The sequence below is a fragment of the Equus quagga genome, chromosome 5 (genome assembly GCF_021613505.1).
Source record: "Equus quagga isolate Etosha38 chromosome 5, UCLA_HA_Equagga_1.0, whole genome shotgun sequence".
NCBI classification, from domain to species: domain Eukaryota; kingdom Metazoa; phylum Chordata; class Mammalia; order Perissodactyla; family Equidae; genus Equus; species Equus quagga.
This window is the reverse complement of record NC_060271.1, coordinates 102,425,264-102,441,431: the sequence shown is the minus strand read 5'-3', so window position 1 is coordinate 102,441,431 and position 16,168 is coordinate 102,425,264. Positions and strand designations below refer to the sequence as shown.

The 16,168-nt window shown below is 34.5% G+C and overlaps 1 protein-coding gene across 5 annotated transcripts in view; it reads left to right on the top strand.

The window, feature by feature from the left end:
• The window catches only part of CAMKMT (calmodulin-lysine N-methyltransferase), a 372,525-nt gene that overhangs the window by 86,400 nt on the left and 269,957 nt on the right, over positions 1 to 16,168 (top strand). The gene's annotated exons all lie outside the window — the stretch shown is intronic.

Here is a 16,168-nt window from a genome sequence, read left to right as displayed (position 1 = left end):
GAGAGTAAACTAGTACTGGGTCTCAGACACTTTTGTTTCACATCTTATTGGCCAGAGCAGTTTACATGGCCAAGCCTGTTGTTAATAGGGTGGAAAAGTATAATCCTTCTCCAGGTAGGGGCAACAAATATTTTGAAAAAATAATACCTCCCCACCCCCCTGGCAAATCTACTGTGACTTTAGATACAGAGTGTTGAGTAACTTATACTTTTCAGTTTGTGGCACACTATCATTATTGGTCCTTGCATGGCCACTTTCTTTCTTTTTTTTTTTTGAGAAAGATTAGCTGTGAGCTAACATCTGCTGCCACTCCTCCTCTTTTTGCTGAGGAAGACTGGCCCTGAGCTAACACCCGTGCCCATCTTCCTCTGCTTTGTGTGTGGGATGCCTGCCACAGCATGGCTTGCCAGGTGGTGCCATGTCCGCACCTGGGATCCGAACTGGTGAATCCAGGGCTGCCGAAGTGGAATGTGTGAACTTAACCACTGTGCCACTGGGCCAGCCCCCACTTTCTTTTTCTATACATGCTTATTTGTTTCAATGTATTATAAAATGTGTAGTGTTGTTTAGGGTATGTATAGTGAATATATATAACAAGTATTATGCTAGAGACTATATTCTGTTTCTTGATTTTTTTTTTCATTCAACATTATATTACAAGATTTATCCACATTGCTGCATATATTACAAGATTTATCCACATTGTTGTATGTTCATTCACATGGTTGCATCTGGTGAATACATAGTATTTCAGGATAAGCATCCACTGCATTTGCCTATCCACCTCCCTGGATTGCCTTCAGTTCTCTACCACAATAAATGATGATGTGTGAGAATTTGTTTGAGCTACATACCTAGGAGTAGGATTGCTGGGTCATGGGGCATACATATATTTACTTTAACTAATTAAGTATTGCTCTGTGAATAGTTTCACTAACTTTTCAGAACTAGTAATTCTTGGTGTTATTAGAGTTCAGCAGTTTTATGTATTGTATCTCATAAATCACTGTTACTAATTTGGTAAGTCAATCAAGTCCAACCAACTGAGCACACACATATAACTAATGTTACATGTAATTCACATCTGTAAGGGGGTTTTTCACTAATGATTACCTATAAGCGTATGTTATAAACTATTGTTCTCAGGCATTATTTTATGTTGCTATAAAACCCAGTCATAAGTGGATAAACAAAATGTATATTTATTCAATGGAATATTTTTCAGCAATAAAAAGGAATGAATTATTGATGCATGCTACAACTTGGATGAACCTCAACATCATTATGCTAAGTGTAAGAAGCTAGTCACAAAAGCCCACATTTTATGATACCATGTATATGAACTGTCCAGAACAGGTAAATCTATAGAAACAGAGAGTAGAAAGTAGAAAAGAGAAATCGGTAGAGACAGACAGTAGATTAGCTTTTGCCTCTATTAGGGGACTAGGAAGTGAGTACTAAGTGATACAGAGTTTCTTTTGGGGGTGACGAAAATGTTCTAAAATTGATTGTGGCAACGGTTGTACAACTCTAAATATATGAAAAACCATTGAGTTGTATACTTTAAATGGGTGAACTCTTATGGCATGTAAATTGTATCTTAATAAAGCTATTAACAAAGCCCAAACACCTCAATTGGATCATTTTCCGAGAAGCAGTTTGGAAATTAGTTCAAGGCTGACCCCTTAGTTTCCTTCTTCCTTTGTGGAAGTAATAGCGGAATGTTTCCTCCTCCTGTGGAACCTGAAGAGGAAGAACCAGCACAGTTTTGTCCCTGAGCTGTATCCTCCAGTTCTTTGAAAATAAACCCATACGTGTTATTTCAACCTACAGTCTCTGTGATGATATACCTCCAGCCCTGATCTTTTGTTTGGGTGTTTACAGTTAGGTTCAGGACATTTTTACTTGCATGACCCACCCCTGGTTCCCTTCTCAAATATCCAGTTTCTGCTCTACCCTCAGTTTTTATACCATGATATTTAGAAAGCTTGGAGATTTTTTTCTTTTTCTTTTTTCTCATTTCTAGATCCAACCTTTTGTCCTGTCATATCATCTTAAATTATTTTTCAAATATGCTTCTTTTTATTCACTGGACTTTACCCTGCCCAAAAGGAGAAATTTTTCAAAATTTTAGAAAAGATAGGATTGACAGATTTGTGCTAATTATAATTGTTTAAAAACAGCAAAGAAATTTCTTTTTTTGACAGTATTAACAAATATCTGACATAACACTTCTGTGAATAAAACGGGAAAATTCAGTTCTGATTTTTCTTTTGTTTTACATGTCATGTCATAGTCACCGTAACATTTGTGTTTCTCAAATCAGTTAAACTATGGTAGTTTTTAAGTAAAGTATCAAAATCCGTGATAACTAAGGGGTGCTCAAGTGACTTGAATGCTTCAGCTTGAGATGGGTCAGCTTTTGGGGTCAAGTTGTGAAGAGAAGCCATCACACACACTTCATCAACACTGTGGAATGAGAGACCAGTGCATTTACTGAGCAGTGGATTTCCAGTGAGCGTATAAACTAATTGGTGGATGAACATGCCCCAGGAGCAATGATTTTAAGGTCATAGCAGGCTCAGTGAATAATGCTGACTTACACTGTGTCTCACTGATAGCTGATCTTACCAATGAACAGTTTAGAGGCATTCAAGCCTGAACTCTCTTCCATGTGCCTTGAATGGCATGTCAGCGGTCACTGTTTTTGACATCCTTTATATTTGTCCAGTCAGCTCTAAATCTTTAGGTTGGGCTTCAGAGTACTCAGGAAAGAAAAGAGAAGCAATTATTTTCAGTCATTGAGTTTTGAAGATCTTAGCGTTAATTATGCCAAACATTGTTGGTTCATCAACAAATAACGTTAAAAGGCGGTATAAAGCATTCCAAACTTGCTTAAACATAGTTTCTGGTGATTAAGAATATCTTGTATACACTTACATATTTTTAAATACACTTTTACCCATGCATGTTCGCGTATAGTTTTGAAACCAAATATTCAAATTAAAGTTGTTTTCAACTTTGGAGGATAAATATTGAAAAAGTTACCACTTTTAATTAGCATACATTTTTTAAAATCATTTTTTTAAAAAGTGGAATAAAAAGTGCAATTCACTATTTCTGTGTGGAGCCCAGAATAATTTGGGTATGAAAAGTACTTCAATAAAACAAAATCCCAATGTTCTAGCTCTAGTAATACTTATTAAAAAATTATTTAAATAATAGTGGGCTTTGAGATTTAGGGATTTTTCTTCCACTTAAGTCTTTAATTTATAAAAGATTATTTGAGCATTAAAAATGTGCTTTACTTATTGTTTTCCAATCCCTGTGCTCTCTGACCTGTTGAAGTTGTGCAGGAAGTGCCCAATCAAAGGATTTGAGGAAGCGGTACCGAACATTCTTTGCAAGTGTTCATCTGAGAAAATGAAAGTTACAGGCTAGGCTGGTATTCTTGTTTGTGACTCAAATTTCAAAACTTACTTCCTATATGAATAAAATAAGTGAAAAGCAGAAGACATGTAAACTCCCTAAATCTGCTGGAATCTTATGTGTGTTAATGAAAAAGATAATTTTATTGTAGCAGAAGAAACACATTTAGTTCCTAGAGAGAGTATCATGGGTGTTATTCTTTTGTCGAAGTAGAGATTTGAAGTAGAATAGTTGTTTTGCATAACGTACACATATTATACTAGACACAATATTGAATGAGAACAGTTTGTTTCCAATACATTAATGATCAGAAAAACCATTACTCTAATTCTTGTTTTGTAAATCAAAAACAAACTAAAAAGATTTTTGTTTCTTGGAGGTCCATGTTCTTTGCAAGTGATGAAATATGTTCCGATGTTACTGTCATATTTTGCCTTTCATATTAAGATATAATAATGTCAGAATCTAATATAGAATTTAGATTCATTTGTCTATGTTAAGACAAAGCGATATAATTTCTAAAAATGGAGATGTTCATTTATAAGAATCTGGCTGCTATGAAAAGCAGTAACTGTTATCCTCATTGGTTCATTATGCAGTAAAGCATTATCCTCTTTTTCTACTCTTTATTCTTATGAAATATGTTTATCTTTTATTAAAATTTTCTATTTCAGATGGATAGATATGTAATAATATAAACATGGTAAAATGTTAATGATAGCATCTAGGTGGTGGGTGTATGGGTCTTCTCTGTAAAATTCTTTCACATTTGCTAGCTATTCAAAATTTTTTGTAATAAAATTTTGGAAAGAAGCTTGCTATTTTGATTGAATGTCTTAGCCAAATAGCCAAAATAACTTATTCCATTTTTTGAAAAAAATATAATAAATATTTTTTCTCTTATTTGAGCAAAGCAATACAGATACAATACACTTCATATATCAGTAATATCACATATTTAACCAGTTAGCGAAACACAAAACTGATTCTTAATTGTAAATCTGTTCACTGTACCCCATTCATATTTGGTTGGTGGTTGAAAGAGCCAATTTGGGCATTTTTAACTGAACCAGGGCAATTGCATCAAAAGTAGATTTTTAGCTGGAATCATTTTCCATGTTGTTAAAGGAGCCATGATGAAATGAAGTGTTTGGAGAGTTTTAGGAATAAAATGTAAATGTGTATGAGGACCTGAGTTAGTTTAAAATAGAGTAAATTTTCTTCTCGGTTATTTCCAGTGTATCTTGGAGTGTGAAAAGCATCAATAAATCATGCTTACTAAGCTTCTAACTAGGCACAGTGCTGATTTTCTCAGATTTTAGAGAGAATATTTTGTCCTTAAAGTAAACAAATACAATAGCTGCGTCTTTTGGGTGTTTTTCTTATTGTTTTTATTCAGCTATTTGCCACACATGTGCCTGATGTATTAGTGACTCATAGAAGCAACGTTGAAATATAATGTGTGTATGCCCAACCACCCCTCGTTATTTTAGCACACTTAAAAAACACACACACATTACTATTGCTCCTGCTCTGAAATCTTTTTTTGGCAAACTTGGCTTACAGAGCTTTAATCTTAGAGAAATACTGGAGTTTATTTTACCTCCACTAACAATGGAGTCTCTGAGTTTGTAAGTCATCATGCCTTTCATATTCCAAGGTAGGATTCTAGAGATGATTTTTTTAAAGTAAAATTTGTTTTTAATGTTATGAGTATTGTGATCTGTTCTCACATGACTCTACCAGTAGCTTCTTTTTATTAATGAAAATAAAGACTTGTGAAAATAAAAAAATCATTAACTTGGTCCTTGCATTCATTAGATATATTTACTAGTCATCTGTGATTAGTTTAATTACCATCTCTTTGGGATCCTGTAGCCATTATTACATGTCTTTCGAGTTATGATATCATGCTGTGGGAGAATGGCTCAGCTGCGGATTTTATGTGCTTTTTTATAGTTGTTCACAATATCCTATGCTAAATTATATGGTGAATTATTATACATTAGCTAGTTAAAAAGATGTGTAATTGATTCACTATGCTAAAATATCAAAGACTATATGCTACAGGAGTAATGCTTCCAGTTAACAACCTATCATGTATTCATAGAGACGACAATGCTTGTTCACATATTGGCAATATTATCTAATTTGGTGTGCCCTGTGTTGTAATTCAATCATCTATTATTAAAATAAATATGACTATAGGGAGCATAACCACATACAAACCCGTAAACATACATATGTGCATGTTTACTTATACTCACTATATAGTCAATGAGTTTTTTGTCTTACCTGCTATTAATACTTGCACTAGTGAGTTATAAATGGAAAAAATGTATTAGCTTTAAGATAAAATAAAATAGATTTTGATGCAGTTCAAGTGAACCATCTCATTTAAAATTAGCCCAGGGGTCTTGTAAAGAATGCAAGTAATCTAAACATAATAATGCACATTGCCCAATTGCTTCTGTGTATGATACAGGTTCAGCGCTGTAGTGCTTTGACAGCCCATTACTGAATGTAATGAACAGCTATTTTTAAACAGAAGAAATTCAAGTTGACAGCTTGGCAATGAAATTCAGCTAGTGGGATAATTTTTGTCATCTTTAGTATAGAGAATGGATTGGATTTGGTTTAAGGAAATTTGTATCATGTAGTTTATAGAGCACACATTTTTATTAAAAGATAATTTTGTTGTCCATTTTTGGGGCCAGAAGTTACTGTTAGAGTATGGAATCAGCTTTTAATGCATATTTTAGTGAATAACTGAGACGTCATCTCTAGAACCTAGGTTTAAAATAAAATTTACCCTTTTTATTTCCTTCCATGGGTGAAATATTCAGTCTAGTAAAATGACTATAAGAGTGACTATAAAAGGTGTTTTTCAGTGCTGCTTTTTAGTCTTTCAGAATTTAAAAGAAGTAGCTTTTTAGAAATAAGGGAGTCTTTGGAAATGGACATAATGCTTGAGGCAGTGTTGTCTTAATGGAAGTAAGAATTAGACAGAATAGCATGGGGAGAAGAAGGAAAATATCTGCCTGATAGTATATTTTAGAGAAATTCTTTTACCGGGGAAGAAGGGATGGTAACATCTGATTTTGACAACTCTTGTAAGAGTTAGAGAAGGTTGTTCTGCAACATTCAAATAAAATAGATATATTTTTAAACTCATACCATAAGAAATAACAGGGTAAATTAGAGTCAGTTATTTCATTTGCTCCTGCTTACAGCAAAAATTGAGAAATTTAATTGCTGTTTTTCCTAAGCTCAGTTAATTATTAGGGCTTTTAAGATAGAAACTTTAGGTTCCACATTGAGGATTTGTGTTAAATTTAGTCTGAAAAAAACAGCAATACTACATTATTCAATGAAATTTGGGTGAGTTAAGTAAGTAAATTGAGTACTTTATTTAATATCCAGTCATATTTCTGGCCCAACCAATGTAAGAACCTAAGTCTGTAGCAATACTGGAAATTAAAAATTGTCAGTCATCCCCTTCCAAATACATTGTCAGAAACCTCCATTCCTGTGTCCTCATCACCCTTCCATGCTTCCGGGGCACCTCATCTGGGTCCACAAGGGGCTGGCAAGTGAGTCTGAGATCCCCAAGGGGCTCGCTTTGCTTGGGTACTGTGCCTTAAATTAGGAAAATAAAGCAAATCATCTTTAATAGCCAGTAGACTTTTCTATTTCTGATCTATTTCTCTATTTTACTTATTTCTTGAAATACATAATTGCCCCAAACATAATGTAGCAATGAATCTGTGTACAAGTCAAGCACTTTTGGAGAGGCTTTCATGTTAGGTCACAACTGTACTCTTTAGAATTGTATTATATCAGTGAATCAAAAGAATTTCTTGACATGAAAGAATTGGTACACCTCAATAAACATTTAAACCTAGAGAGGATATTGTTCATCTAACAGGATCAAGCTTATTTCTAGCAATAATGCCATGAGTTTGTTGCCTGAACTTTGAGCTCTTGATTTTGTTGTGAAGTGACTCTCTTGAAATCTTGGTGTACCTGTGCATAGAGGACCTCGTATGAAGGAGAAGGGCAGGATAGCATTAGCCCTGCTTCTCTATGGTATCGTGGGATGCTAACCCAAATACCTGAAAGGTATTTTCACTTTCTTGATTACAGAATAACTTGAGAAGCCACCCATGGTACCCAAGTGTTGGATTAATAAAATAATTTGTTACATTTGGTGATATTATTCATGAGGAAGAGACCATTGGCACAGTGAAAGCAGGACTGGTGATGTCAAAACCAAGCCTAGAGATATATTTTTTAGAAGGAAGCTTAGCTCTGAAGATGGGCAGGATGAAGGATATTACCCATAATTCCGGTGGATGCTTTCTGTATTATCTGGCTACATTTTCTGTCTACTCACCCTTTGAACTGTACTTTCAGGTCTGAGCAGTGCAGGAAGAGGAGAAAAAATTGTGTTGCCATGATATACTATGGAGGACTTGAGGAAAATAGGATTTGTCAGTGATTTGCAAGATACTAAGAAGGTTTCCAATCCAATTATCATCCATTGCAGCTGGAAGAATTTAATGGGATATGGTCCAATGAAACACTCTCGTTGAGAAGTTCTTTACATAGACTTTAGTGTCTTGAGAGTCAATATTTTGTAGTTAAGAAACATTCTTCTGGAGCTTGACTGCCTGGGCTTGAGCCTCATCACTTACTAGCTGTATATCTTTGACCAAGTTATTTAATTACCTTGTTTCACAGTTTTCTTATCTGTAAAATGATGAAAATCACACCTAACTTCCAGGTTTAATGTAATGATCAAGTGAGTTAAACATTTAAAGTTCTTAGAACAATGCTTGGCTTTTAGAACGAGCTTATTACACATAATCTATTATTGTTTTAAAATTAGTTTTCTACTTACACTTAGATTTTTATAATTTTTAAAATTAATTTCAGAATCTATTATAGCTTGAATGCTCTGTGTTCAAGACTGGGTCTTAATGGAAGGTTAAAGTTATCAGGAATCCTGACTTTGAAAAAAGAAAGTCAAAGTGAGAACTCAGTTCAATTTGATTAATATTTATCAATCATAAATGTTAAGTAGCATAAGGTGGTTTATAAAATATGGAAATCATGGCTTCTACCCTTTTAGTAAACTACTTGAGAGTAGAGGACATGTTATATGCTGCCTCTCTTGTAAACTGAATTGTGTGTCGTATAATTCAAATATTTGTTCAATGAAAGTCACATCAACAACGAATCCTAATATATTGTTGGTACAAATTAGACACTTGATAAATACAACTTGAGTGAAAGGATATTTATTTATGTTTCTGTGTGTATATGAAAATAAGTGTTCATTATTTTCAGGAGTGTGTAATTAAATTAAGTAGAAGACTTTTAGCTTAGATATAATTAGAAGCATCCTGACTATAGGGTTGGGAAACATTCTAGTCCTTTACTAAGAGAAATAACAGAATCTATATAATTATAAAGGATAGGTTATCAGTTGATATTTAATTCTTTATTTGCTATAGAAGAATATTTAGATCTTTCTTGAGAGACCATCAAGCCATTTTACCCTGTAATTCTCAAATTTATTACATAAATTTGTACATTCTTGTGAAAGAAGAAGCAAGAAGACCTTAGAATAAAAAGATTTAACAGCCAAGTTTACCTTTTCTGCATGTCATCCCTCCCTCTTTTGGGGGAAAGCAACCAGGGAAATGAAAGAAATCACTTCCAATAACTCTACCCCTTTTTTGCTTTAGTGGTAAATATGTTTGGGGAGATCAGGCTCATAAGAAAAAATATTTTGGCTGACGCAGCCTCCCTATCCTTACTTTCATGATCTTGACTATTATTGGAGCAGAAGTCCTCAGGTGAAATGCCCCCCCCCCCCCCCCCCCCCCCAACTCTTTTCTGGGAAATCAGTAATCAGTTATCCTATTTTCCTATTTTACGACTCGTCTTTCTCCAGCCCAAGTTTGTTTTATACAGAGCTAGTGTCTGGGATACTAACTCTAACTCATTCAAGCAGGCTTCTATGCTGTTTTATTAAAATAGATTCTATTTAAAATGATTAGGGAAGTATAGAATTCATAAGACAATTATTGCTTAGGTTGCAGCTAATGTTCGCATTGATCAGCATTCATCATAAAGACGGTTGAGTAGAATTTATGTTTGTATGTATGTGTGAGTGTTTTGAGAAGGTAGTACACTCGTATAATTCCAAGTTCAAGATGTCCGAAAGAGTGTATACTATGAAAAGTCTCCTTCCCATCCCTGGCCTTCATCAACTTAGTTCCTCTCCCTGGAAGCAACTGCAATGACCAGTTTCTTTTGTATCCTTCCAGGGTACAAACAAACTGCATTTTCTGCATACAAACAAAAACATATATGGTTGGATGTATTTTGGGATACTTAAAACATGGAGATGACTTTCCTTTTGTAAGTTTATCTCTTTCTGGAAGACCAAGAGATGAAAACTTAAGGAAGGACAAGAGCTCTTTCTGAAAGTACCAACTTGCTTTAAGTCATATTTCTTAGCAGTGCCCAGTATATAAGAATCTTTGAAAATAGAGATAAATAAGGAGAGGAAACAGAGATGGATTAGAAAGTCTCAGTAATTGTTTTCCTCTTGAAAATTCTCTTCTCAAGACAGAAATTGCAGATTTTACAAAGTTGAGACAGCTAGTTCCTCTGTGACTTGCTGAAAGATAACATGGTCTCTCTGGAAACTAACAGTGAACCCAAGATTCCCTTGAAAGCGTGGAGCAGCATGCACAAGGGTATAAAAAGGAGCATGCCCAGTTTTGGAGTCAGAATTATCTGAATTTGGAGACTAGCATGAGGACCTAATAGCTTTGTGACTTTTAACCAGTGCCTGAGTCACCTCCTGAGACTCAGTAAATTGGAAGTAATCAAACCAAACCTTGTGGTATCTTTCAGAGGATTAAATTAGATAATGTAAGTGAAATAATGTCTGACACAAAGTAGGATACTCAATAAATGTTAGCTTTTTTCTTTGCCAGTTCACCATTATATTTAAGATGAAAAGGTCTACTCTCTGCAGATTGTGGTGTTTAGTCTTACTGTGTTTCTTATAATTGAAAACAGCGTTTAGAAAAAAATTTTTAGATGTTCATCTTGCAAATGTCCGAATTTTTTTTCACCTAACAACCAGCGTTTGTGTAGTGCTTTAACAGTTAACAAAGTTAACTTTCTATTCTGTAATCTCTCTCTGAGGGAGATGAGAGAAATGGATGAAAGGAGATTGTAGATGAAGACATCTATAGCAATATTTGATAGATTAAATTATTTAGAATGTTTGTTCTCTTTCTTTTCAACCCAGTTGGAGTTATATAGGGTTTCCAAAGGCCATAGTGGTGGACATAAAGAAGAAGACTAATGGGGGTACAAAGACTTTCAGATTAGATTTAACTTCCCAAGTATAACATTAAGACAAATAGTGAGAAAAAAAAATCTCTGAATTTTAAGTGACAGATAAACAAAAACACCAACTTTTTGACTTTTAGTTACACTAACTCACTGTGGGATCTGGGCTGGTCATTTCACCTTTGTAGTCCTTAGATTTCTTCTAAAAAACAAACAAACAAAAAAGATTTGGGAATAGTGCCCTTTACAGATCCCCTCAGAATTATAGCTGTAAGCACTATGTAAATTCATAAAAAATATTTTTGAAGACCAGCTTTAAAATTTCAATATTTATTGTATATTCAAAACAGCTGCAGAAGCACTTTATTTTCATTTTAAAGATTTACAATTAAAGTGATTTTATGTGTACCTCAAATGCCTGATTATATACAAACCCGTTAACAGGGTTTATGCACACATTAAATCCCTTCTTATTATGGGGTTTTGTGCACCTTAAATGCCTGGTTGTTATAGATTGTTGTTTTTCTTGTTACCATTAAATGTAACATTTCCCTAGGGGATGAAATGTATTATTATTGGGAACATTTATTTTAGTGTGTGTTCTGTATTTTAAAAGAGAAAGGTATTTAAACAGCAAAGACGTAGCTGTTATGAAATTTATTTTTTATAAATAGCTTTCAGCAGAAATCAGAGCAGTACTTTAAAATTACAGTTAAAAAAAGAATTTAATCATCACACTCCTTGTTGGCTAATAGGTTACTAAGTGACTTTTTTTTTTTCCTGCAATAGGCTATTCTTGATCTGCTCACTAAGTGGACCTAAGAGTACTAGTATATTTTATGTTAGCAAGCCTTGATAGCAAAGTGCTGAAAGTTCAGGGGGCATTTGTCTCCTTTCTCACAAATTCATTTAAGTACCAGTCTTGCTGGAGCTCTAACTGGGGCAGACAACCATACAAATGACTTGAGATAAAATGAAAATAATGGACTGAGCTGGGTTCTGGGATGGTAGTTATGCTGAACACACATCAATGAGCTTTGAGTGTGATTCTATGCTAATGCAAGCCTGATGGATCAGCTTTCTCTTTTAGCCTGGAGGACCATTAAGCTCTGGAAGCTAGGTCAAACTGATAGAGTCTGCAAATATAGCCCATCGGTTAGCAGTAGTAGTTAACTGACTGTGATTTCTAATGTGCGAAACTAACATTGCTTAAAAACCCTCTGTGATCAGGACATAGATCAGGAGGAAGGTAATAGATTCTGTTTTAATTTGCATAATCAAAGCTTCTCATTTTTCCAGCTATAGATAATGTAAGAGGGGAAAAAAGTGAGCTCTGATTGCTTCCATTATGTTGTTGATCTTGAATCACAGCAAATAATTTCCATAAAAATGTAAATAACTTGTTTCAAAAGAAGAGTATAATTGAAAGATTTTCTGTGTTATTTCTTTGGAATTAAACTGTAGGCACAGTTATGCAGGTTAGATAATGAGGATCTTGGGACTATGAAATGTAAAAAAGTTTTTAAAAAAATTGTGAATCTTTTTTAGTGATTTGCTTCAAACATTAAAACTTTCCTGCCTGTGATAAATCAGGATTCTTTTAAGGTGTGAGCTTTGAAATAGATGTAAATTAACACTATGACCAAAATGACAGAGAACTTGATCATTTCTGTTTCTCTCAAAGAAGAGAAAATGAAGTAATTTGTTTCATAGCAAAAATTAAAATGAATGACACCAGAATGGAAAGAATCCAGAGACATTGCTTACTTTTATGGAGCACAAATGCTAAGAGGACTCTAGTATTATAAAGAAGGGGGGTCTTTTACTCACTTACACTACCCTATTCCTTTTACTCTTCCCTTTTTCTGTCTAAATATACTGCAACTGGAGAGCAGTCCTGGTTTTGACTAATGATTATTTTCATATATAATATTTAAAGTTCTATACTTTTTGCTTGAGGATATTTGCATTGCAAACTTGTCAAAAACATTTACTTCAAATTCTGTTAAGTTCACATTTTTGTGATGTGGGAACTCTTTTTGTTCATTCATTTAAAAATATTTATTGAGCACTCATTATTTCACGCATTGTCTTCGGCACTTGTGGTGTGGTTGTCCTCTTGGAGCTTACTTGTTTTTTTTTTTTTAACAGAGGAAGCACAATAAACAAGTAAAGACATAATTTCAGAGAGTGATAGGTTCTTAAGGGGAGCCTTTTTTATCTGGGAGTCTACTCTGACCATGTTTCTGCCAAATAGACTGAGATATCAAATATGCTGTTTTTTCAACCCCAGGTTTCCAGACTGTCTCAAAAATTTTTGAATGTAAAGAAAATAAGTACATTTTTGTTAAAGAAAAATTAAGTGCTTTCGTGTACCTTGTAATCCAGACTGATATCTCTATAAAAAACCTAATAAAATTCTATATGTATGAATTTTTTTCTGAGTGCTTGTATATATATGTCTTCTAAGCATTTTACTCATTTATTAACTTATTTTAAAAAGTCTAAGAGGAGGTATTATTATTATTTCCAGGTGAGGAAACTGAGGGAAAAAACGTTGAATAGCTTGCCCAAAATTACATGGCTAATAAATAGGTGAGGTGGGATTAAAACCTAGACAGTTTGGGTCCAGAGTCAGTGTTCTTAGTCACTATTACTCTGTGGCAACCTGAAGAAATTTGTTTAGCTGAACTTGTGTTGCTATATTAAAATGCAAGTTCTAGCATGGCAGGGAATGTGTCTATCTTGTTCATCTCTATCCTTGCACTTAGTGCTGAACCTGGGCTATGGAGGGTGCCCAACAAATATTTGTTGAATGAATGGATGTAAATGAGTATTATATGCTTATAGGCAAAGTAATATTCTGTATCAAATTCTTTTAAAAATTTCTTTTGCTACTTCTGCTTTGCTGGTGCCCTAAGTATGTGCCTTGTGTGTATAATCCAGCACCAGTTAGAATGGCAATATGATTAGCTCCTAATGATGAGGTGAGGGGAGACCCAGAATTCCATGGCCTTGCTTAGTTCCATACCCTGTCTACCCTAGGTATGTGAGATTTCTTAGTGGATCACGTCACTAAGTGATCACATCAGAATGAGCTCATATTATATCCTTTCAGAATACCTCCTACTCTTGTGTTCTGAAAGGGTTAATTCATTTTCAAAATATGAGCAGTTTTCTTCTGAAAGTGAGTTTACTTATAATAGGTAGAATGTAATCTGGCTTCCATAATGTTTGGAATAAAATGGAATAGCAGAGGCTTGCATATCTCCACTTCCTATTTTGTTTCCTTTCTTGCTGTGTCTTTGGAGAAGACAATAATATTGTTTTATAAGTTTCAAATTGGTATTAAATGATTGAGTGAATGGAGGGTTTCTCATATTCCAAGGTTTCTTTTAGAAGATAAAAATAAAACAAAAACATTAAAAAAATATATACATACACACTCATGTTGAGTTTTGAACAGTAAAGGATAAATAATAAAAATAAATCATATTCTCATCACTCAAAATAATTAATATTCCTATCATTTAAAGCTATTAATTCTCTGTTAACGTTTTGGTAATTATCCTTTCATATAACTCTGTATGTATATTTAGGCACTTATGTATATTTTAAATGAATGAGTTTATATTTTGCATATTATTGGGTTACCTGCATTTTTTCACCTAATAATAGGTCTTGGATATTTTTCATGGCAATGAACATTATATGAACATCATTATTATTTTTAATGACTTAACATTCTGTTGTTTGGATTTATCATTCTTTAGTTGGCCTCCTAATAATAGACCTAAATTCCTTTCTTCCTTTTATTTTTGGTGTTGCAAAGAAAATTGCAGTGAATACACACACACATACACACAAATTGTTGCTGGATCAAAGCCTGCAGTACCACAAACCTCTTTCTTTCTCTCTCTCTCTCTGTTTCTTTTTTTCCAAACTTTTCTTTCTTTCTTTCTAGGCTGCTTGATAGGCGGTGTTATTCTCCTATGCCAGGAAGCGCACAATGTCTGGTTGAAAGTCTTATTGTAATATCACGTCCTTGATCAATGCCACCAGTCTCTATGTCATGTCTTTCCAGTCATTTGAGTTGTTATTTTAGTTCCTGGATTTGCATAATAAACTACTTCAGAACTTAATGGCTTTGAGTGACATCAGCAAGATAGTGGCATAGGAAGGCCTAGACCTTGGGCGACACTGATTTAACATAATATACTGTCCAAAAAGCCTTTATGAGAACTTCAGAAACCAGGTAGGAAGTTGCAGTACTGCAGGCAAATTCAAAGCCAAGAACAGCCATGTTGAAATGGGTAAGAAAAGCTGTTTCATTTCAACCATGTCATCCCCTCCTCCAAGCCAACATAGACCATGGTCAGGAGGAAGAGCCCAACTTGTGGCTTCTCCCTTTGGAGAGAAAGAGAAGTGTGGAATGTACATCCAAGTTCTGGCTTTTTAGGGGAGTTGCCTCAATCACTAGTTTCTGTTTTACCTGGCTCTAAGTGCTGAATGTGTTGGCATGCCTTGGATGCCTGGGAGCCACAGAGTACAAAAGAGAGCTTAGTGGCTTTTGCAGTGCCAGAGACCCTGAAGTACCACAGACAGACACCAGAGGGAGCAAGAGACTACAAGCTACTGAAGAAAACTGACAACCACTCTAATTGGGGAATTATATGCACAAGCCCAGAGAAGACATTTCCCCATAAAAGATTTCAGAGGCCCCCAGAATCTCTAGCTGGGCTGATAGATGATGAACTTCCCTGTACAAAGCTAGTGTTAAAAACTGAGAGAGGTAGCTGTTTTTTCAAATGCATAAATCACAACAAAAATTAGCAAAGCACAGGAAGAAACAGGGAAACATGGCCCACATGGCCCAAATCAAAGGAACAAAATAAATCTCCAGAAATTGACTCTAAAGAAATGGAGATCTATGAATTACCTGACAAAGAGTTAAAAATAATTGTCTTAAAGAAGTCTAGTGTGCTACAAGAGAGCACAGATAGACAACTAGGTGAAATCAGGAAAACAATGCATGAACACAATGAGAATACCAACAAAGAGATAGAAACTATAAAAAAGAACCAAACAGAAATTCTGAAGCTGAAGAATACAATAACTGAATTGAGAATTTCACTAGAGGGGGATCAAGAGCAAACTTTATCAAGCAGAAGAAAGAATCAGTGAACTCAAAGATAGGTCATTTGAAATTACCAAGTCAGAGAAACAAAAAGAAAAAAGAATGAAGAGAAGTGAAGAAAGCCTGAGGGACATATGAAACACCATCTAGTAGACCAATATCCGCATTATGGGAGTCCCAGAAGGAGAAGAGAGAGAGAGACTGGGGCAGAGAGCTTATTTG